A 22,982-nucleotide genomic window follows, 5' to 3' on the forward strand; every position below is an offset into this window, starting at 1 on the left:
GCCTTGGCATACTCACAAAGAATTTGACACCACACTTTGATACCCAAGACCTCTTGGGGGCTTGGTTGTTGAAGGGGGGGACATTTCCAGAACAAGATGGTAGAAGGGTGCAGAAGTTTCTGCCACTTTAAAGGCTAGCACCAGGTATACATATTGAGCCCTGGCTCAGACTAGCTCATCAGTTCACTCCTGGACCTGTGGAGGACACACATAAGGAATACCTTTTATTTCAGAGGACTGCCCCACTGCTTCAGGCCTGCTTTGTATTTCAGAAAACTATATTGTTGCTAACAGAGGCTGTTGTACTTCATGAAGCACCCTCAAAGGACTGCCATGCTGCTTGAGGCCTGCCTTGCTACCTGAACCCTAGACTACCAGACTGTCTCTAAGAGTTAGCTGGCTGGCAACCTGTTCTGAGCAGCAAGGGCACAATAATCTCAAGCAACTCTAACCCTGAACCTAGACACTACCTGAAGTGAGTCCTACCTTCAAAGTGGTGCCCACCCAGTCCTAAACTCATGGTAGTATTGCAAAAGATGGCGACAGGCAAAAACCAAAACATGAGGAAATTTCCGACTAGAAAGTGGTCTGAGAACTGACTGGAGACCCCGACCTACATGCTTTCTGAGCCGCCCAGTGTTCATTGCTGGTGGGCTTAACTTCATGGTAGCTGCCACTATGTTTTTCCCTTCAGCAGCAAGTCCTATTAGCGACTCTTCTCCAGAAGAGTATTCGGCCTCATGGAGCCCTTATCGGCCACAACCTCCAGCTTCTTCCCAACTGTAGATTTTTTAATTCCAAAAAAGTGACAAAGTCCAAACGTAGAATCTTCTCTGCGACTTCGTTCAGCGGCTTCCTGACGATGAAACCTCGACCTTGAACACTGATGGCTGCCATGCTCCACTGAACTCAACCTTCTCAGACATTTCTTTTTACATTTCTTCTAAGTCTGAAGGTACGTTTAGACCGGGCCCAGCCCACTCCATGTATCCAGAACTGCACTCCATAGCAGTCGGCCTTAACTTTCGACTTTGTACAAGTCTTGCGTGACCAGATATGGTTCTACTCATTGGATTTTTGTCATTTTACTCATGAAATCTTTCTCCATTCCTCTAAATTTTGTACTGTTCTTGTGTTGTGTGTTCCCTTTATTACTGTTTGAGTGCTGCATCAAATCTTAACAGAGTGCCTATAAGTTAAGCCTGACTGACGTTGTGTCAAGCTACCAGAGTGTTAAGCACAGATTAGTTTAATGACTTTTGTGGTTCACCCTGACAAGGATTGTAGTTGTTGCTTGTGAAGAGTATTTACCACTCTCAATCAATAATCCAATATCTAACAGTATATACGGTTGGTCCCAAAAACACTCTTTCCTGTAATGTCCCCGGTGTCAGTGAAACAGGTGGAGGGCCCTTTTTTTACACCCAGAGATACTTTAGTGCCAGTGGTATGGTAGTGCTACAGCAAGCAATGCAAGGACACTTGTAACTTGCAGATAACCTTGGAGGCAAGAGTGGTGCTCATTTTCACAACAACAACATAGTGCACAGAGTATAATTTAGAGAGATTCGCAACAACATATATCGTAGTTCAAAGAGTCATGATCGATGTGTGTGGAGTTAATTGGTATATCATTTAGTTAATGGTAAAATTAAATCAGGTGCTGAATCTAGGATGAAATAGCCTCTCAGGAATGCAATCTACAGAATTTAGTCAAATCAAAACATCCACAATAGATATGTAAATAACTACAGTCACAGGAAATATATTGGAACATTTCAGCCGACCAACCCTCCTATGTGTAGGTATATGTTGCCGATGCCATGGTGTAACAAATAAAATGTTATAATCAGGTCTCATGTCTATGCAGATCTCTTGTCACATCAGGGTTCTCCAGAGGGTGAGATCATGGAGTAAGTGAACCAAGGGTTAGAGAAGGTGACACCTCCAGCATCAGGCTAATGCCTGGAGCATTTGAGCTGAAAAAAGAGGTAGTCAGATTATAAGCACAATTCAGTGAAATCCTATCAAGACACAACATTGAGGGCCCAATTCACAAAGGTACACTTGGACCTGAAGTTTAAGTTTACACCTGAAGTCTAACAATAGACCTGAAGTTTAACCTTAGACTTTAGGTCGAAACGTAGACTTTAGATGTGAAGTTTGACTTTAGGTCTAAAGTTTGACTTCAGGTCTAAAGTTAGACTTGGATCTAAACTTAGATTTCAGGTCTAAGTTTACCTTTGTGATCTGGCTCTTAATATCCACTTCTTGTGTCTTCCACAATTTTGTATATTTGAAATCTCTATGTTGCTTTTTAAAAACAGAAGGAGTATTCATTGGTCATATACTGCATTACCGAAAAACATCACCAAAGTCTGCAGAGTATTACTCGGTCAACCCTAAGACCCTTCAACACACCAGAAGCAAACTGAACTCTCACTCCGTTCAACACAGAGGCTCTAAACCAGCTCCCCCCATGAATTTTTACAGCCATCAAAGGATCTTGGCTCCTTGTTCCACACACACACACACTTCCCCAACCTCGATGTCATCTGACTGGTGCTCTCTGCTGTCTGCACCGAGTAGCACATCCTGTGGGTTACCCACCTGGATTGGACCCTCTACAGATTCTGAACCTGAGGCGGGGGGCCTTTCACAATTCCCCCTGGACTCCACCTATGCTCCCTCTCCAATGGAACCCAGACTCCTTTGCACTCCTGGGGGTTTCTGGCCATCCTCCCAATGCACCTCCTAGCTAATGGGGATTGCTTTACTGGGTCTTTCCAGGTGGCTCGTGGGTAGTGCTGATTGTACCATAAGCTCCCCGCTGTTCTGGGCTGCTCCCGTCCATACACTCGTCAGTTGTCCGGAGAGTTAATTGTAGCCTGGGCTCCTCCAGGCTGCTCAGTTGAAGTTCTGATTGAACCTAGGGGTCCTCAGACAGTCGCCCACAACTACTTGGTACTGCCAAGGCTTGAGCCGTCCAGCTGGAGTACAGTCTCTGATTGGGACTTTGGCTCTCCTGCAGCTCCAATGACCACCTGCATATGGTTTCAGCGGGCTGATACCAGGCTAAAGTGGTCTCATGCTGCTGCTCATGCTGCTGGTTGTGGACTCTGGAGAAGCCTCCAAGGACATATCAAAGGGAAAGCAGTAAGCGCCTGTGGGACGGACAGAACTGGAAGTACAGAGCCAATGGTAAGCCAGGCCTCCCAAGCATACCATTGAACCTATATACAAGGGGAGGCAACTGTGACATTTCTGAATGGCAGTTCTAATTAAAAAGCGACTAACTATGGAAGAGACTCTCAAGTATAACTCATACAGTCATGGAAGAACGTGCATACGAACCCATGCATCTCACATGTACCTAGCTTCTAGTACTACGGTGTTTACCCACAAATGTATCCTTCATGGTATCTTCCACATTGCTTTTAATACACAAAATGAAGGAGATCGTAGAAGGGTAGCTAGGGGGGAGTGGCAGTGCACGGCGCACTGATAAGCTTAGCTCCCAAGGTGAGTGGAGTTTTTGTCGAACTCCGCAAAAACTCCATCTGCGGAGCAGAGTTTGCCACCCACCCCTAGTTAGAATAGTGACTTTACAAGGGGTTAGTTACAACAAACACATCACAGCACTCTATCCAATACAACCAAATTTGAAGGGATTCAGTATTGAGAGTGCCACCTTGAACAAGCCCAAACAGGAAGAGCCACATTAGATACATCGGGGAGACCCATAACACTTTCACCATTCATACATGATGCTCCCCTTCACAGGTGTTTTGAATTTTGCTTTACCACTTTCCTTTCACACAGTTAAACAATTAAAACACATCCACTCATACTTTTGTTTGAACTGATGAGTTCCATGTCTGTTGAGGAAGAACATTAAAAGTTAGTGGTTGGAAGCTGCCCCTGTGGTCTCATAGTTGCCCAGTTGTGTCCCTGAACCTTTGAAAATTCTGGATGGTCCGAGCAAGGTAGGCTTTTAGATCTGCATGGGTACAGAACTTCAGCAACTCTCTGCCAGGGCCTGTTGTTTAGGAACGTCTACAGCCTGCAGCTGATTGCTGGCAAAGCGTTCCAGTCCCCAGAGGCACTGCCAGCAGTGAAACCAAGTTCTTTGGCAAAGCATCCTTCTTTATCTAAAGATGTTAAGCTCTAAACCTGGTCTGCATAGTTCTTGTGATGCCAGGCTTCTGTCATCAGGAGGTAATGTGGCCCAACCACCACATCTCTTTTCACTGTGCATGCGATACCTTGGGGAAGCCTTCCCTAGATATTGATTGGCACTGGAACACCTGCCTGGACTGAGAGAAAGTAAGGCTTTGGTGAAGGACAATAATTCTGTCCCCTAAAAGCCCACCCCCCACCAAGCTTCCAAACCACAAGGCAGCAGGTTGGAAGGAGAATGCTCACATTCCTAAGTCCATCTGGGAAACACCATAGGTTTGGGATGAATGCAGTTCGGTAGAGCTGGCTAAGAAATAGTGCTTTAGATCAGTGATACTCAAAGTATTGCCCGGGGGACGCTTGCAGCCCTCTTGACCTTTACATTTGCATCACCTGGTGTACAGCAACAACAGTTGCTGTGTAGTTGCTGAGCACTAATATTCAGAAAAAATGCTAATTAAAGGGGCAGTCATATTTTAACCTACAAATAAATGCTTGCCCGTTTATTTAACATTTTTGTAGACCTCCTTACGCAATCTCTGGCCCACCCAGATCCCCTACCGCCACCCTGCTGGCATCTGTGCAGCCTATGGTCACACCACAAACCATACTTTGTGGTCCCTGGGCATATGTTTGCGAGTACCCATGCTTTAGAGGGTAAGTATTCTCCCAATGTGGCTAGATAGAGAGAAAGGGGGATTTGGTCATGTTCATATTCAAAGGAAATTCAAGTTACTTACTTTTGTCATCAGTCAAAAACTAATGTTTTAAGAGCAAAACAAATAAACATGGTACTGCTCAAATATTTGAGTGAGGTGAGGAAAAATTAACTAACATGACATCTGTTGCCTTGGTAAAAACACAGGTTAGAGGTAGATGTTATTATATTTGTATGTATATAAATTCATTGGAAGTTCAAACAAAAAAGCCCTAAGAAGACCAGATAGATATTAAAAAGAAATTATGCTAAGTGCTCCAATCTACTAGAACACATGCAAAGTGTAAACATAAATCTATCACCTTCACAGACTCTATAAGAAAAAGGCATATGCACTGTTGTATCATGTTTTGGATAAACATGTCTCTTCCTTAAGATTTAGTCTTCATTTAAATATAATAATTGTATTCTTTAAACCACCGCCACGGTTCTTTCCTTGCTGGGGGCAGTGAAATGCTGAGACCGGGTGACTGGGAGGAAGTGAACCACAACTCCCAGCACCACTAGCGGCCCCTCGAGCCCCGTCAACGCCACCTGCTGCCTGCGTCTGAAGCGCCTGGAGGCACCTACTTAAGCCCATCGGTGCTCCTGCAGCATGGGACGCGCGCGGGCGCAGCCCGGGCCAAGGGCGGGCCCGTCCACGCCTGTCAGAGACCGAAGGAGGCCGGGCTGGGCCTCCCCTCTGACACCCCTTATTATTCCTGACTTCTGTACGGTGAGTCATGCAAGATTTATTTTTGTGGATATGATTCATCATGAGTAAACGTAATGTTATGCCAAGTTCCCGCTCCACCACCTCCATAGACAGTATGCTGGAGAGAGCCGTTAATATCGTTAGCACTGAAATCGAGCTAACTGAGAGACGCTTGTCCCTGGGATTAGCAATCCCTCAGCTCACTCTTCTAGCTGGCGATGATGATCGCCCCAGCCCCCCTTTGATGTCAAACTCACCAATTGAACACAACATGCATTCGCCAGCCCTGGGAAGAGGGCAGGATGCAGAGGGTAATAAGGAAGCTGGGGGCTCAAGGGTGGTTGAGGACTATCCTTCGTCGATCAGCAAAAAGGACACTGGCGCAATCGTGAATGTTTCCCCGAATCCAGATATTGCCGGGGCAAAAAGAAAAAGGAAATCCACTAAGCCTGTTTGCTCAAAGAGGAAACAACCCTCACGTTCATAACCACAATGTACCGTCTTCAGTACATGGGTCCAAGGACCAGCGATCCCAGTTGATACAGCAACTGTTAGTGTCTCTGCTGAACCCACGCCCTCTGAGACATTAAACTATTCTATTCACACTCAAACCGAGGCTATATCTGCACCTTTTACTAATTTTAAACTTGGGGACACTGCAATCGATATTATCATAGATACTATTTATGAGCGTGTTAAGGCGCTCGTAAATAAGCCCTTCGCTACACTTTGGAAGCGCATGGATCGCTTAGAATCATTAACTAATAAGTTACGCTCCCACAACAATGTACCCAAGACGCTACCCCAACAGGGAGGGACCCATAAATCGCAGCCCACGATTGTAATTATTCCCAGTATGCAACAGCAAACTTTAACCCTAGCGCAGCCTTCTTTAACTGATTCCTGCGACACTTGTCGTAAAGTCAAAGAATGTATCTCCCCCAATTCTTTTATCAACCAGGTAAATCTTCCAAAGCCAGGTGGCCCCAACAGGTTATACCCACCTAGTCAATCGGTCGACCATGATTCCCTCACAGCCCCTGCAAGTAACGCACGTTTAGCATGCAATCCCCAGAGTATGACCCCTGCTAATAAGAATAATGGGAGCGGGCCTCTTGAGGCAAGTAAAGATGTTTTAAGTTTACCACCAGCGATCTGTCCCTATGTCTTGGTTTTAGCAGGGGTCCCCCCTATAGGGATAAACCAGCCTGAGTCTTGGGTCCCATTACCTAACAAGAGCACTGACTGGCTGGCTAAACACAAAGGGTTCAGGGCGTCTAACATCAATGACATCATAATGGCAAGCAGGGTTGGCTGGGTTGGACCATCGGATAAGACAATAGAGGGAGACTGTGTCGTTATCAATTTCCGCCGACCTGCACTTGTAAGATCTATATTGATGTCAAAAGAGCATAACAGCTCTATACCCACTCATATTTGGTCATTACCTCTCTGCTTTTTTTACAAACCAAACTATGGGCAACTACATCTGCTATTTCCCCATACTCGATACATAATAGGTTTTCGGCCCTCTCTGGTTTAGATAGTTTAGACTGACTGTCGCCTATATTAACACCAATTAAATCTGCTCCCTCTATACATATGCCGGTTCACCTGGAAAATGAAACCCCGGAGCCACATGACCCAAACCTGCAGGTGCTAAGCTGGAATATTGCCGGCGTGGCCTCTAAAATAAGCATTGAGGATTGGGTTAAGATGGTAAACAAATATGATGTTTTAATGTTCCAGGAAACTTGGGCATCAAGGGAGTTTCACTTAGAAGGTTTTGAATGCTTTCACGTCATCGTACCTGTCCCCAAACATGGGCGACCCTCTGGCGGCCTTTCCATTTGCGTCAACATTTCTTCGGGTGGCAGCGTCAAAACCGTTACCACTAATAGTGCCAACTTTCAAGCCCTGATATACACGCGGGGGTCCCCATTTGTTTCAACAGTTTTTATAATAATGACTTTTTAACTGTACCTAATGCGCACTTTGCGAATCTTTTTAATTTTGTCTCGGGCATACAAAGTTCAAAAGAGAATTACAATTTAGCTGGAATTTTCTTGGGTGGTGACTTTAATGTTAAGAAAGACGATAGCGACTGACCGATACGGAGGGGTGAGACAGGGGTTGCCACACTACATTACATCAAATAGGGCACTGGCGGGTTGCTAGAGGTATGGTCAAGTGTACAATAGGATGCCATGTATATACATGCCTAGGCTGTTGCTGGAATATGCCAATGAGTATATGTTATTATACTGTAACTGTATTGATGTGTGCCAAATATTCAATAAAAAAGATTTTTAAAAAAAGAATGCAGAGGCAAACAATTTGGTTGCCGTCCATTAACCCCACGTACATATGTGTAAAAGGGGGACTGAATTACTAGACTACTTGTTAAATCATAACTTATTTAATGTGATGAACATCGCGGCCGTAAATCAAAATGACAGTCACCCAATACCCACCTATAGAGGCCGTGGCTGCGCATCAATAATAGATTATGTTTTTTATATCGGCTTCATTAGAAGATTTTTTAGCTAAAGCTGAGGTTAAACCCACCGTGTATGGGGACCATAATCCAACCTCGGTAACACTTAGGGTCGCCCTTAGACCAGACTTTATTGAAGAAACAGGGCCCTGCAATTTACCATCCTCAACAGATAATTTAAGAGTTATTTGGAAAGGTATTGACTACACTAAAGTGTTTTTAAAAATGCTAATAACCTATCGACTATTTGTCGATACTTGTCTGCCGCCCACTGATCCTAATCCTGAGGTAGTTATCGCCTTTACCCACTTATGTGCAGGCAATAAACAAATGATATCAAGACCTGCATCTAATAACAACCATAACACTAAGTGGTTTAACAGTGCTTGCTCACGGGCAAATAGAAAACTCCACGTCGCCCTTACAGCGGCACCAAGGGATGTAAACCTCATTAGATTACTGAGGTATCAATATAAAGAAGTGGCTAAGCAGAGGAAATATGAGATCCTGAAAGAACAATGGGATAACTTGGCTGGTGCTGCTAGACTTAATGACACAAATGGTTTCAGGGCAGAGGTCAAAGACATGAGAACCATGGGCCTCACACTCCTCTAAGCTGCAATATAACTAGCGATGCTTGGGAAGCCCATTTCTCCAAAATATGTACCGCCCGCCTCAGAGTGAGGATCTCACAGACATCTATGTTTCTATACAAATTGAGATATCTCTATCTGAAGTTGAGGATGCTATCCATCAAAGTTTAGGTAACAAGGCCCCTGGCCCGATGGGCTTCCCATCGATTTTATCAAGCATAAACCTGAGTTCTGGGCGCCTCTTTTACTCAACGTTTTTAACAATTTAACAAACACCCAAATCCCTAGCATTGGTCGATCAGCATTATTCTGCCGATTTTTAAAAAGGGGGATAGATCCAACCCTAGCTGCTACAGATCGATTTCCCTGATTGATAACACACTTAAAATACTCAGGAGGGTGCTATTTAACAAAATCAGGTCTTGGGCTGAGGAGGAAAGCATTGTTTATAAGTGTCAGCTAGGTTTTAGGAGTAATTTGGGAACAGTGGAACAATGCCTCCACCTAAATCTGATCATCAGCAAATATACAATAGCCCGGCACTCTCCCATTTTCTTAGCCTTTATGGACCTTACCTCAGGCTTTGATTTTGTTAATAAATCGCGTCTATGGTTATGCCTTTTAAAATTTGGTTTGGATGAGGTTTTAGTGCATTTTTTAGCTTATTTAGAACAGGGACCTGAGGGCAAGGGTGAGGATTAGCTGGGACGGGGCAGTTTCAGGGGACATAGCCATTGGTAGAGGGGTCAGGCAGGGGTGCGTACTGGCCCCACCCCTATTTATTTTATACATCAATGAGTTACATAATGTGTTGTCAAACTTGACCACAGATGTCCCGATGATTAATGGTAACAAATTGCCTGCCCTACTATATGCGGATGACGTGGTCTTAATGGGCCGCAACCCAAATGCACTGCGCACTTTAATCAGGAGGTTTGTTGATTTTATGGACGGCTTGGACCTTTGCACAAATTTTGAGAAATAGCTTTTAATGAGTTGTGGCCCCCAAAAACACTCTGTTAATATAATCATCTCCGGTTCTGAAAATCTGCTACTCACTCGCACTTTTCCATACCTGGGTCTAGTGTTTTCAGATAATGGTTCTTGGGCAGGTCACCTGGCGCATAGCCGGAGTAAATTTTTAAAGGCTGTCAACTCGATCTTGAGCCTCCCCCAACCTAAAAGAACAGATGTAGTGCTATCCCTATTGAAAATGTATAAAACACAGTGCATATCCACTGCAACATACGGACAGAAGTCTGGGGCCATATAAATTGTAACAGCCTTCAGGTAGAAGAAAACAGATTCTGTCGGAGAATCTTGGGGGTACCGATTTAATCCTCATCTTTCGTTTGTCACAAGGAGTTAAAGTTGTCTTATCTCGAAGACTAAATCAGGTCCCGCCCGGTTATAGTTTGGTTAAAAGTTTGGCAAAATCCAACAGCCACGTTAACTAGAGAAATTATAGCTGACTGCCTTAAATGTGATAAGGGCGGAGATATACTGTGGTTGGCGGCTGTTAGGGACAGCCTGTCTAGTGTAAATCTCGACCATATCTTTTTAAACCCAAGCCATATGAGGGGTATTAATAAAAAGATCATTCAAGAGGGCCTATATGAACACTATGGTGGCATAAGATATGAACAAGAACTTTCGAAATCATCAGTCGCCCGGTATATATTCATGGTGGATGCTGATAGTCCCCCTTTACATTTACCAGCTAGCTATTTCCTAAAAATCATCAACCGCTGGGACCGAAGCTTGCTCTTTCGCCTCATGGCTGGCACCTTAAAACATCTACTGTGTTTCCCTCTAGGCTTTAAAATCAATCTTGAGCAAATGCCCTGTCCCGCCGGAAATCGTGGCAATCAATCTATGCTACATTTTCTATTTTTCTGTAACTTTTACCAAAAATATAGCAAACATCTGTCGATTCCTTTTTTTAAGGATCTGGCCATTATTGACTTTAGGGTAGCCTATAGCTCAACGGGGAAAATGTAATCCTCCGCGTTAGCACTTTTTTGAAAATGGCCATCCGCTCACGCGCCTCCATGAATACTTCATAAGTAGACCTGATTGCACTTCTTTTCAAAATGTTTTGGTCTGTGCTTTGATGGATATTTTATATCCGAATAAAGATTTAATAATAATAATAATAATAATAAATATAATGTCTTAAAATTTCAATGCCAATCCTGTCCGGTGTCTGCAATTCCTTATCAGTTTTAGCACACCCTGTTGCCTTTATAATGTGTTTATTTGTTGATTTTGACTTTTTTGCCTCAGATGTTATTGCTTGTTAAGAGTTACCAAAAAATGGTTAGAGTACAAATATCATGGAACTAGCCAAGACAAAAAAGACAAAATCTTGACTATGCGAGTTCAGAAACAAATATTAATCCAGAATCGTCTGGTGATCAGTAAACACAATGTACAAGTCAGTACTCATTAGTTAGGGGAGCCGTGCAATGGTCAGCGATCCTTGGGTTTCTCGATTTGAGCAGTACTTCTATGGTGTTGCTACCTTTCCACAGATAGCAATGTCTGTATGGTCCACTAGGGATCCCATACGAGGCAGCTCCTTTCAAGAATGTTATTCATCAATAGTAGTCCCCTATCTGATTAAAGTTTTATGTTTATTGCTAGTTCCTATGAGTCTTTCACAGTTTTACATTCTTGATATTTATGTCAACCACTCATCAAAAGTTGTAACATTTGTCTGTTTCCATTGTCGCAGTATGCATAGTTTGGTTGCTGTCATAGATGTGTCTAGCTACCTGCGACTATGGGTGGTAGGTCCCACTGCAGAGGACATGTCATGCAATAAGGCTAATTGGGCCAACTGAGGAATAATAAGATTATTTGCAGTCCTGCAAAGTAGCACACATCAGGCGTTAGGTTGACACATTTCAGTGTGGTGGTCCGAACACTGTACTGAAATGCAAAGTCACGAACTATAGTACTTCCACAGCTGTCAAGCTGAGGCGCTGCTATAATGCACAATACTGTGACTGAAAATTGCAGTGCCAGCACGCTGCTCCCGGCAGGTTTGTGGGCTGAGTCATGTGCTCGCAGCTTAAGCTGCTGCTCTGCTACAATGTAACACATAGGACCATGCAGCATTACATTCACTGATGCCAAACACAGGGGCAGATTTACAAGCCCCGTGCGCCACTTTTGCACCGCCGTTGCGTCACTTTTGTGACGCAGCGGCAGCGCACAGCTAGCGCCATGCTGCGACAGATTTACGTCGTGACGCATCTAGGGAGATGCGTCACGTTGTGAAGCCCTGCGCCACATTAAACCCACGTCAGGTTTAATGTATGCAGGGTGGGCGTTACGTCGGAAAAAGCCTCGGAAAAGTGAAGCAGTGAAATCATCAAGATTTCACGCAGTCACTTTTCCTACGCTGGTGCGTCAAATCCTTACGCCTGCCTCAAGCAGGCGTAAGGCGTGACGCACCATGTTAGGGATAGGGCAGGTTGGAACAGTGCTGGAGTTGCGTCGCGCTTGCGACACAACTTCAGCACTGCACCAACCTTATGCCGGCAGATGCGTCACGCATCTGCTTGTCCTTGCGCCATGTTGCACCGCATTATAAATGCGGCGCATCTGCGGTGGCGCAAGGGTAAACTTGCATGATGCATCTTCCCTGGCGCATCCCTGCTGATTTGCAGGGCTGCGCCAGGGAACATAAATCTGCCCCACAGTCTTTAATAGGCAGGTAATGGGTCATCCTGCTATCCGTGATGTGAGAGTTCAGTTCATGAATAAAGTTTTGATTGCTGCAGATCGGCGCTTGTATTGCGTCGTTAAATGGGATCCCACGACAAAAGCAGACCCAACCCCACCAGATCCGGCAGCTGACACGTCGTAAACATGCTACTGACAATTTTGCAGAGCTCACCGCTCGCACCGCCGTGGTATTGATCTAGTGACTGGATTCGACACCTCTCTGCCGACGCAGAGGCGGCCGGGCTAAGTGTGAACCATGCCAGACTGCAGCGGCTGCCGGAGTTGCTCCTCGGCTGAAGACCACAGCACTGTAACCAGTCCAGTATGTTTGTGAGATTCATGCAGCATGGTGTTGCTGCATGTGTCCGCCAGCCATTGCGTGCTGGCCACCAATCCTGCCAAAGAGCACGCATCAGGCGTTAGGAAACCTGGGATAGGGAATGCAACTTTTGGATAGATGGATATTTATCGTATTCTGAAGCTGCTTTAGCAACAAGTTCAGGGAGAGATAGAGGGGGGCTTTTGTTCCTAATCTCTGTGAAACATATGGGTGCCGCAAAAATTCTAAACACCTTATCCCCGAACTTTCTAGCTCTGGAATTTACTTTTCCAAATAAACATAAAATTGTGTATGTTAACTTTTATAATGCCCCTTGTGGTACGCATTGTAACGAAAATATTAATGCATTGGCAAAGTTTTTAACAAATTACAAGAAAGGTCAAAACACTTTTGTTCATTTAATCATCCTCGGGGATTTTAACACACATTTGTGTCAGCTAAACTGTCAGTATAGGGATACAATTGATACTGATTTCTTGCCCTATCACATTTTGAACATTCAATAAAGGGTGCCGCTTTAGAAGATTTATTGTCCGATGTTGATCTAGCTGAACCGGAGTTTTTTGACATCAATGACCGGGTAGCTACATATAGTGGTAGGAACAGTAACACTATTATAGATTTTATATTTGTTTCTCCAGGCTTGCTGCAAAATGTCATCTTTTATAATGCAATACACGCTACATTCAGTGATCATAACCCAGTATTACTAGAACTACGTAATAATAATCCATATTTACTTATTGATAATATAAACATAAATATAGTACCTCCCTTGGAATTATCTGTTCAGGACCAGGGGAGACGGCTAAAATGGAGTAAAATAATCCCAGAGGCTTTTTATACCACATTGAGTGATAAGGTGGGTAAGGAAATTAATATCTGTTTGGATCCGCTAAGGTGGGGTGGAGATATTATCTCCTTTTTTGACTTAATCTGCCAGCAGGTGGCTGTGGACCTAACATGTAAGACATCACATAAGGAGCAAAAACCACATGGGTGGTTTGACCAAAAATGCTCAAAAGCCCATAGAGACCTACTGGTGGAATTGAAAAAGAGTCCTAGAGATAATGTAGAAGTGGTCAGGTTAAGAAAACATTATAAAATGACTGTTGAGTCCCGGAAGAATGATATAAAAAAAAACGCCTGGGACTCCTTGTATGACAAGGCTAGCCTTAAGAACAGTTCCAAATTCTGGGAAATCGTCAATTCTCCACTTTTTAATGACAAGGAAAATACCCCGCTTGAACTAAATATATCTGAACGTGAATGGCTAGACCATTTTGGGAAAATCTATGGCAATGACCTCCCAGCAGATGTTTTTGTCCCGATAGTGAGCGACCAAGAGGAGCCCCCACTGAGATTTACAATTAAAGAAACACAAAAGGCTATCGAGGACACGGTTGCTCATAAGGCCCCTGGCCCAGGCGGGGTACCAGCTGACATGTTTAAGGCACATCCTAATATATGGTCTGTAGTTCTTACTAATGTATTTAATGTGGCCTGTATTGATAATAGCAGATTGCCTACTTCCTGGTCACAGGCGATTATTGTCCCGATTTTTAAGAAGGGCCAGAGGGGGGACCCTAGATGCTATCGGCCCATATCATTACTGGACTCGTCTTTTAAAATACTAGGGAAGGTTATCCTGTCTAGGATCTCCTCTTGGGTTACTAACAATGACATCATGTGTAATGCACAGTATGGTTTCAGAACTGGTCGAGGCACCGAAGACTAGTGCCTGAATTTACATCTAATAGTTAGCAAATATACTGTAGCGACAAAAGGGGCAATCTACCTGGCTTTTATGGACTTGTCCACAGCTTTTGACCTAGTTAATAGGTCGAAACTGTGGACAATGCTCTTGGAGCTGGGTTTAGATCGGGCTCTGGTGAGCTTCCTGGCGGAGCTACACAGAGATCTAACAGCGGTCATTCGCATGACTCAAGATGGGAAGTGTTCCGCTGGTCTCAAGTCCGGCAGGGGAGTTCGCCAGGGGTGTATCCTGGCCCCAATGCTATTTTCTCTATATATAAATTCACTGGGTTCCTCCTTGGCGGCTGCAGCCGTTGATGTCCCATGCATGGGGGGAACACCAGTGCCGGTCTTATTATATGCTGACGATACGGTGCTGCTGTCAAGGACCCCAATAGGCCTACAACATCTGCTAAATTCTTTTGGGGACTTTATGCAAAATCTGGACCTAGTGACAAATGTAGAGAAATCGCATGTCATGGCCATAGGGAAAGGTAGGAAGAACATGAAAACCCTTTCTTGTAACGGCTTAGGAATAACGAGAGTGAAAGTGTTCACCTATCTTGGCGTAGTGTTTGATGACATAGGGTCTTGGGTACCCCAAGTTGCTAATAAAGTAGCAGCCGTGAAAAGATCTTCGGCGGCTATATTAGGCTTTGCTCAAAGATTGGGTGGCAAACCAGCTGAGGCCATATTAATGATCTACAGATCCAAAACCCTAGCCATAGCAAGGTATGGGGCAGGTATTTGGGGCTATAAAGATCTAGCCCCGATACAGAGAGAAGAAAATAAATTTCTTCGATCTGTCTTGGGTCTCCCCCAATCTACATCATCCTTTGCAGCTCATATGGAGCTAGGGATAGGGTATATTACTGATATTCTAAATTTGGCACCGCTTTTACTATGGATCAGAACCTGGCTGAACCCCAACCTTACACTAAACCACAAGATTATTAGGGATTGTATGGGGAGGGATGGAGTGGCGGACATTTTGTGATTGACATTTATTAAAACATCTGCAGTACTTCTGGGTCGCCCCGAATTATATCTGAATCCGGAAAATCTTACTAAGGAAGATATTACATGGGTAAAAACACAATTCATAAATTTACGAGAATTAGAACGAGAAGCAAAGGAAATCACAAAGCCTACAGTTAGGTCACACTTTTTGTTGATCTCGTCCTTATCAATTCAACCCTACCTGACTATTGTTACCAGACCCTATCACCGGTGGCTCCTAACAAAATTTAGATTTAATCAAGCTCATTTTTTGTTGGGAACTTATGAAAACTGGTGTAACCCAAAGGAAAACGCACCTTGTGACTGTGATAATTTTTCCGATCAGGACCAGACACATTTTGTGTTTTTCTGTTCTTTCTTTTTTGAAAGTAGGAAAAAGTTCATCAGACCGCTGTTAAGGGAAAAGGGGTTTGTACAGTTTAAACCTGCACTGTATTATCTTCAATTATTGGAGACCCCTTTAGTGATGTTTGGTGTAGCCAATTTTCTGATTGCCTCAATCCGTGCTAGAAGGAAGAGACTCAAGTTGAATGTAGGATCTGGTTCTGTAAATGTTTTCCCGAGATCGTATGACACAATCTAAATCAATCCTCTTGTAACAAATGAAATATTGGTGTTACGAATCATGACACATTTGCTACTATAAATTTTTAGTGTATTTGTGTGGATTTATATGTATATGTCACAGACTTTTTTATATATTTAAAATTTTATTTGTATAATATGCTCTGGAAATTTTTAACTCTATGTAACTGTATAGTATACTTTTTATGATTTTTAATTAATCGAATAAAGTGCTTTTGACTTGACTTGACTGATGCATTTCAGTGTGGTGGTCTGCATCACCGCACTGAAATTCAAAATCACGCATTATAGCGCTTCCTCAGCTGTCAAGACGGAGCTCTGCCATAATGCACCATACTGTGACTGAAAGCTGCAGTGGCTGCGCGCTGCTTCCAGCAGGCTTAAGGGCACGGTCATGTGCTCACAGCTGAAACTGCTACTCTGCTGCAATGTAAAAAATAGGACCGTGTGTCATTACATTTACTGATGCCAAATGCACTCTTTAATAGGCGGGTAATGAGTCCTCCTGCTGCTAGTGGCATGAGAGTGCAGCAGTCCATGAATAAAGTTTTGGCTACTGCAGTAGGCAAAGGCAGCATAGCTCGTCGCTCTCACCGCAGTGGTAAATGTAAATGTAAATGTGTATGTACTTGTATAGCGCACTGCAACCCCCAACGGGGGTATCCTGGCGCTTTTACTCATACCGCTGTGGAACCCTTCCTGGCCTTTCCCTGTGAAATGTCCACTCCTGGGCACCCCATGGTGAAGCCGGGCATCCCAGTGCTGCTGGGGCCGTTGTGGAGATTAAGCAAGCTATTGCCCAGAGTTGCAGCATGGGACCCATGATTAGAATAGGCACCGAGGCAAAAATTATCAGGTCCGAGGAAATTGAATCCAAGACCCGCCGAGGCGGGGGCTTGAACTCTGGTCCCGGGCCAGAACTCTGCATCACGGTCTGCCACTCTAACCATTGAGCCACACTTCTCCATAAATATGATGCCACAACATCACCAGACCCAACCCCACCAGCGTCGGTGGCTGAAACGTCGTGGGCATGCTACTGGCAATATGGCAGAGCTTGCCGCTCGCACCACGGTGGCATTGATACAGTGACCGGACCTGAACCCACCCCACTGGCGCAGTGGCGGGCGAGCTGAGTGTGAACCATGCCAGACAGCAGCAGCTGGAAGAGTGGTTCCTCGGCTGAAGCCCAGAGCACTGTCACCAGTCCAGTGTGTGTGCAAGAATCATGTGGCGTGGCATTGCCACAGGAGGCCACCAGTCATTATGGGTCAGTCACAGCGGGGCCAGACTGTTGCCGTAGGCCAGCTGGCCTTGCAAAGCAGTAAGTGCCTGAGTGACAGAAGGTATAATCTCCGACCGGTATTTGTATCAAATTCTCTATTTGCGATTCTCAAATAGCGATTTTTTTGAGAATCGCTATTTGGGATTCGCAAATGAGATGTAAGTAAAAATTTGCAAATTGTTAGCGATTCTTTGGCATTCCTTGATTGCGATTAGCAAATTGCGAATCGCAATTAAGGAATACCTTCCCATTCATTCCTATGGGCCAGGAGGCCCATAAGAATGAATGGGAAGACATTCTCAATTAGCGATTCGCAATTAGAGAATCGCAAATTGAGAATAATTTCAAGGGTCCAAGGGTGTCATAAGGACACCCTGATGAACCCCTGAAATGAGCATGTGCGCCCATGTGGCGCACATACATGCCCTAAGGGCATGTATGTGCGCCACATGGCACTTTGAAAAATGCCAAAAGTGCATCTTTCAAAGAAATCGCAAATTACCACCAACTTGAAGTTGGTGGTAATTTGCAATTTCTTGAAGAGAAATCTCACAACTTGAGTGCTTGTTACATCGCATTTAAGGAATCGCAATTTGCAATTCCTTAAATGCAATCTCAAAATAGAGAATCGCAAATTTGCGATTCTCTAATTTGCGATGCCCCTTTGGGATGATACATTCCAAAAGGCCTTTTCCCATTCGCAAATGGGCCGATTCTGAGAATCGGCCCGTTTGTGAATGGGAAAAGGGCTTAATACATATTCCCCCTGGTTACTATGCTAATAAAATTTGCTTTTTAAATCGCGGGCATGATCAGATCACCATCTTCTGAGCTGATGTCTAACTTCTATTGGGTCGTGGTGACGACTCACAAGACTTAGAGACACTGTGGTGCAACTGAACTCACACATAGCGGGCGGCAAGCCGGACCCTGGGGCCAGTCAGTCAGCCGCTCATATTGCTGAGCTAATGATTTTTTGTGAGTTTAAGTCTTTTTGAAATAATTCAGTCTGCCTAGCTGTGACCTTTGCGTGCAAGCCTAACTCTCCTGAGGCTTGCCCAAGGCTGTGCTGTCAGTGCCGGCCAGAGTCCTCAAGTCACCTGGCTGCGAAGAGATCTGTGTTAGGGCCTGATATCCTGTTGGTAGTTTACTTGTAGCTCAAAAGGGTATAATTTCTGAAATTTAAATGTTTCCCCGGTCTTCATTGCTTGATTTAGCTTTCGAGAACGTGTCACTTATAGTCGTTGAAATGTCCCAGATAATTACAGTGAAATTATGAAAATGTCACACATAGCAATCTGAAAACTTTGCAGCTATGCACTTGCCCTATCTACTTCTAACCAGATTTGTCACCAGTAACCATGGATGGATGGACAACGCCAGATGTTAATGTTAATGTTATTGATATTTCTGGAGCGCAACTGTTACCCGGAGGTGTCCTGGCGCTAACTGAAGTCCTACCGAGGCCAAAGCAGTGGACAAGTAATGAAGATGATCAACCAGTAAAAAGCCAAGTTTTGAGGACCTTTCTAAAGGCAAGCAGATTCGTCATGCATCTAAAGTGCAGCAGGAGGCCGTTCCATGCCCTAGCTACACCGACTCCAAAACCTCTGCCACCCCAGTTAGCTTTCTTTACAAAGGGTACCAACACCAATTTTGCTTCTACTGAGCGTAGTGCTCTTTTTGGTGTATACCAGTGGAATAGCAGTTTTAGGTGATTGGGCCCAGTTCCTTGAAGGGCTTTATGTACGATGCATAGGGCTTTGAACTTAACATGCTTTCTAATGGGCAACCAATGAAGCCTTCTAATCTCAGCAGAGATTGAAGTGTATTTTGGTATGCCGGTAAGCAATCTAGCAGCTGCATTCTGCAAAAGTTGAAATTTGTTCATAAGCCCTTCCTGGATATTGATGTAGAGGCTATTGCAATAGTCCAGTTTAGACTTGGCTAGAGCAGTGATAACTGTTTGTTGGCTGTTTTTGGGTAGAAATGGCATAATTTTCTTAAAGGATTTCAGAATATACGATGTAGATGAGACTACCGCATTCACTGGATCCCTAAATCTAAGTTTATTGTCTATGTAGACACCCAGATTTTTTTACCTTCTTAATCGGAGTAGGTAGAGGACCCAGTGTATCTGGCCACCATGTTGGAGTCCAGAAATTAGAGTCATTAGCAAAAAGAACCACCTCCGTTGTACTGGAATTAAGTTTATGGCAGTTTTGGGCCATCCAGATACACACTGCTGTCATGCAATCGTGGAATTTATGTGCGGTTTCCTGTAGCTTTCCTGGCAGTAGTGACACCACAATTTAGGTGTCGTATGCATATGAGGTCAGCTTAAAACCAAAATATTTAATCAGGGGAGGCAATAGTGACACATGGACATTAAAAAGAGTTGGGCTCATAGATGACTCCTGAGGGACACCAAAGAGCAAAGAAAATGGTTTGACTGAGAATTCGCCGAGGGAAACATTCCGTAATCTATTTGTTAGAAAGGATTTGAATAGTTTCCAGGTGGTCCCCTGGACTCCAATCTCCTGCAGCCGGTCGATCAATACGACATGATAACCCAAGAAGAGCTTATCAAAGGCCGCTGAGAGGTCCAACATGATCATAGCAGCTTTTTCTCCCTGGTCGAGTATAGCCCTGATTTCTTCAGTGGATTTAGGAAGAGCGGTCTCCGTGCTGTGCCCCCCCCGGAAACCATATTGGGTGGGATCCAGCACCTGAGCTTCTTTCAGGAACAGACTAAGTTGTGCATTCATGATTTTCTCTGTAGTTTTCGCTGGGAGTGGAATTCTAGAGATGGGTCTGAAATTATTAGAGTCTTTAGAATGCAGACTCGTTTTTTTGAGCAGTGGCAGTATGGATGTACTTTTCCATAGTTTGGGGAAGTACCCTTCTGCAAATATAGCATTTATGATGGAAGTCAGTGACATTGTAACTGGATCGGGTGCTAGTTTTAGTATAGAGAGTGGACAAGGGTCATATGGTGAGCCCGATTTCGCCGTCATGAGAAGCTTACAGGTGTCTATGGCAGTAACTGGGGCAAATTTATCAAACTGTTGCAGAGAGCTTTTTCCTGACTTAGGGGTCGATTATGATGTAGGGCGGATCTCCACCGCCCGCATGGCGGTGGCGATCTGCCCTACATCACACCCCTCCCATTTTCCCCCCGCCATATCTTGATGGCGGGGGGGAACGCATTGGATGAAAAGACTGTCAGCCGCTTTTCCGCACAGTCAGAAAAGGGTTGCATATGGTGTCGGTGTCTGCTAGACACCGCCAGCCATATTAGGATGCCAGCGCGAAGCAGCCTTTCCGCCGCCACGGAAAGGCATTCGGACTCCTGAGTTGGGGGCCCGTTGTGGGCCCCCTGGATGTTGGGGGGGTGGTGGGGGCACATGGGGGTACCTGTGGTACCCCTTGCATTTGCATGGATGACATGGCAGGCACGGCGCGGTGCCTGCCACGTTGTGCATGCAAATGCACACAGTGCAGCCAGAGCATTGTGGTGGGTGGTGCTGTGAGCACCGCCCGCCACAATGCTGGGAATTGAGGATGCCACCGCCACGGTGGCATCCTAATTACCGGTGCAGGACCGCCGCACCACTGGCAGCCGGTCCCAGCACGGCTAGGGTGGCGGGCAAACTTTAGTCCGCCCGCCATCCTAATCGGCCCCTTAAAGTCTATTATGTGGGCCGACGACCTCTTAATCGTTGACCCAGTGAAAGTCGAAAAAATAGCCTCAACTTTGTCGAAGAAAAGTTTTGATATTTTCTTGCACAGTTCCTGGCTCACCGGAATGGGCAGAGGGGCTGGGTAAGCTAGGGTGGTTACAGTTTTAAACAGTTCTTTCGTGGAGTTTTTTTCTGAGTTAAATTTTTTATCGAAAAACTCTTGTTTAGTTTTTTTAAGCAATTGTATTAATTTTTTTTCCTATCATTACACTCCCTCCTCCAGATTCTTTCAAGCTGCTTGCAGGCCAGTTTTTGATCGCTTTAGTTCTTGGTTATACCACAGGGAGGATGGTCGTGCTCTATTACGGCGGGTGAGTGTTTTGGGAGCTGGCTTTTTACCTGCGGCTTGTTACCTGTTGCTACCTGCTGCTTCCAGCCAGTTAGTGTAATAGAGAGCGGCCTCGTCTAGGTCTGTAGGTATAACAAAAGATGTTGAGGCTAGTAGTTCTTGTAGTTCACTAGCATAAACCTTATTCTATGCTCTGCTAATCAATTGTTTATTTGCTGGTTTCGTCATGTGACGATCAAGCATGGTCAGCTCAAATAACACTGCCTTGTGATCTGACCAAACCAATGGAAGGAGACCCAAACAGCTGCGAGTTGTTGGAAAATATACCATCCAGTGTGTGTGCTGCCTTGAGTGTGGCACCGATGACAAGTTGTTTCAAATCCACATTACTCGTCAGGTCCAGCAGGCTTAACATATCTGGATCAGAATGAGCCTCTAGATGAAAGTTAAAATCTCCTAAAATCGTGTATGAGCTGGCACATAGCTCATTTTCCAACATGCTACCGGCTTGTGTTATGAACCTGTTTCTGAGGCCCAGTGGCCTGTAGATGAGGGTACCCCTGAAGGAGTGATGGTGTGAGAGATACAAGCAAAAATCTAGAGCTTCGCACTTAACATTGGATGAAGAGTTAAAAAAAAACGTTTATTGATATTTGGTATATAACCGCTAAGCCACCACCTGTCCTATAAGGCCTATTTAATGTATAGCAGTGGTAATCCCGAGGTGTGGCACTGACCAAATCCGGGCCGGAGGCCTTGTCTGTCCATGAATTAGTAATAAAAGCGATGTTAATTCCTACTTCCTCAAAAAGAGAGGCGCAATCAAAACTGTGTTTTACCAGTGATCTTGCATTGAGAAGGACACACTTCCAATCTTGTTTATTCATATGTCTTTTCCTGTCCCTGCCTGGGTTTTGCATGGCCTTTTATCTGCTGGAACTTAAGGTCTGGTAGTTTTGTGTTACAGCCAGGAAATGTCAATTGGGAGTGTGGAGGCCAGGTACAGGGCAGATAACATAGGCGTTCAGAGTTAGAATAGGTCGCATTTAAGCTGTGCAGAGTGCAACTGGAATACTGTATGGAGGTTGGGTTACCTGCATCAAAAAGGGCAGGGGGGCTGGCGCTGCTTGTGTTTAAGTATGCTCCGGGGGGTAAGACTAGCCCGCTACCCAGATTACTCCCGAGATGGTGGTCCCGCGCGCCCAATGTGGACCCCAGGAGTGTTGATCAATCGGCCAAAATGTAAAATGATGATAAGCACCAGATCGAATTAGGTGTTAGTACATTTCCAGTACATTAAATGATGGAGAAGACCAGCCATGAGCACTTCAGGGGAGTCCCGTATCAAACATGTATAGCTTTAAGATACAGGAACTTTAGTTGTGCCTCCATGACATAAAGGTCATACTCAGTCAGGAATGTCGTGCAATTTTCAGAAGCACATTCTAATCCCAGAATCTTCTGCCATTGACATTCTGTGATCAGGTCAAGTTGTTTCAGTGACAGTTCATTGATTATTGCACTCTGTAAAGCACTCATTGCCGATTTA

Source organism: Triturus cristatus, chromosome 11 (assembly GCF_964204655.1).
Source record: "Triturus cristatus chromosome 11, aTriCri1.1, whole genome shotgun sequence".
NCBI lineage: Eukaryota > Metazoa > Chordata > Amphibia > Caudata > Salamandridae > Triturus > Triturus cristatus.